The 2,526-nt window shown below is 45.5% G+C and overlaps 1 pseudogene; it reads right to left on the bottom strand.

Annotated features, from left to right (window-relative positions):
• LOC119320781 overlaps positions 1 to 1,585 on the bottom strand; it is a 33,783-nt pseudogene extending 32,198 nt beyond the window's left edge.
• Between the last annotated feature and the right edge of the window lie 941 nt (positions 1,586 to 2,526).

The following is a 2,526-nucleotide window of genomic DNA, read 5'->3' as shown; positions in this document are numbered from 1 at the left end:
AGTTAGCATTTCATACTACAACCTGGCACGTACAAAACATCACACAGTGGAAGCACATCCCTAAGCACCTTGCATTGTACAAGGTCTTAGAGACCAGCCTCTACCATATATAACAGTTACCATGTCACAATACAACATATAAAACATCACACAGTGGAATAATCATAGCTAGTAGAGCTTTAGGTACCAGTTAATAATAGTTGCAATCCATCACAAGCAATAGTACCTAGATATGAGTAGATATAGGTACGGTAATACACGACAAGTACTCGCAAACAAGAGCTGACATAACAAGTTCATTTCACATTGATACATGGCCCACCCCAGTTCTAAATGAGGTGGATGGTGATCATCATCCTCAAGTCATGGCGATGGGTGTTCGCAACAGTGAGTAGGATGGCCTGTCCTACCTGAAGATTCTTGGCACGAAGGAACTTCTTCCACCCTGCCCTGCTCAAGACAGTGCGACCGTCCGTGTCCATTGCATAGGCACAGCTGGTGATGGAGCCCGTTCTGGTAAGGCGTAGTCCAGCAGCCATGCCTTCTTTGCCCGGGTCGATGCCACAGCTATCAAGTAACCTCTTAGGTAATTTCTGAAAACAGTTGAGATGATATATGATCATGTCACTTGCAATTATCAACAAAGCATACACTTCAAGACACATATATCATTGGATTCAACACTGAGCATATATATCATCACATCACTACACTATACGCCAAGCATCAAATTACTACAGTAATTAGGCATATCATTAGATTACTCCGTACACTAAGCATATCATCGCATATTACTACACTACATGCATGTCATAAAATTCTTCACTAAATGAATTCTAAACTTGGCCTCTCATCACAGTACTACAACATGCATATCATATGAAGTACTACACTAACTAAGCATGCATATCATGTAATTACCACACTAAGTAACATACCATGATATGCTGTTTAACATTCATCCTTGTGAGGCGGGTCACGAATGGCTTCCCTAGGTAGTCTTCACGTAGCGGAAGCATGTCCCAGGGGTTGCCGATTTCCTCGTCGCCCAGGCTGAGTCCTTGGGCATACAGGTATTCAACAAGTGGGTTCTCATCATCATCTGAATCAGCACCATCTTCGTCCTCGTGAACTTCATCCTCACTATCCGGAATGAAATTTAGATAGATAACAGAAATCCTGGGCCTATCTCTTCTGAAGAAGAAGCTGATCAATTCACCCCCAGTAAGACGCATGCGGGCGATGAAACGATCCCAATCATCTCCTCCTATCTGGGTTATCTTTCGCCCCTTCTCGACCTGCATAGTGTATGGGCCCCCAAGAGCGTCGAAGGTCACGGTGTCTGCGACGAGCTCATTGAATGCCAATCTCACATTGCATGGTACGATCTGTGTAAGATAAAAACAAATAGCAGACACAATACATTAGTGCAAATAGCAAAAAAAGAATGTACTGTCAGAAGGTTCATATAAATTATTGCCACTGCAACAACAAAAGAAGGCTGGAAGTAGATGCCGAACAACGTGGCAGTAGAAAGGCTGGTCCGGCACCGTGAGTTGCAGCGTCCACATTGTGCTTCCTCCATTCTACACAGAACATGTTGAACTCTAAGTTGAATTGTACATAGTACAATACAAAGATCATACATATAATAAATCATAGTGATAACCTATACTGGCAATGGCCAATCAATCTATTTTCTATCATCTATGTAATAAAGCAATGGCAATGACAATGGCAATGCCCGGTTCATCTAAACCTGGGAATAGTTGGGCATCGAAACTTAAACCAGTCCAATCCACGGCACACATCAAAACCAAACCAATCCAGATATTTTCATTTAGAATCTAGACCAAACCGAACTATACATGCGCGTCATCCAACCCAGTCCAAACCGTTTTCAACTTCCAAAGGTTCAAACCGTGGAGAAAGCCATATGCGAGGGCACATCATGAATCTAGATCAGACATGGCGTCAAAGCTCGAGAGAGCCGACGAGCTCCGGCCGGCAACTGCGGCTCTTGGATTTGAAGCAGTAGTAGGTGGTAGTGGCGGCTCAAACTAATTGATTGATTTGGTCTCAAACCATATAAACCAAATCAAGATCCAATCCAAAAACTAAGTTTCAGTCCAAACCAATTGGCTCAGATCCGCCTCCGTAGGGAGACGCGTTTGGGGAAGGGAAGAAGAGTGGAGATCTGACGTACTTGCCATAGTTGGCGGCGGCCGCGCACCGGCAGTGAAGAGAGGGGTCGTCGGCAGATGGCGGCGGAGGCAGCAGCGCTGGTCGAGAGGGGGAGAAAGAAAGATGTGGAGTGGTCGAGACAGGGAGAAAGAAAAATGTGGTACATGTGGTGGCTTGGTTGTGTGGATGACAAGGGGACCCACTTGTGAGACTGATAACAATTGATGGCAAACCGTAGGAGGTGCACGACCGCGTGCACGACCGCCACGTTCCCACGTGGAATCGGGACGGTCGGGTGGGTGTGTCAAGTCAAATCGGCACCCGCGGCTTCTCGGTAACTCC

The sequence above is a fragment of the Triticum dicoccoides genome, chromosome 6B (assembly GCF_002162155.2).
Source record: "Triticum dicoccoides isolate Atlit2015 ecotype Zavitan chromosome 6B, WEW_v2.0, whole genome shotgun sequence".
NCBI lineage: Eukaryota > Viridiplantae > Streptophyta > Magnoliopsida > Poales > Poaceae > Triticum > Triticum dicoccoides.
Note: the sequence above shows the minus strand (reverse complement) of the source record. Positions and strands in the feature narration are given on the sequence as shown.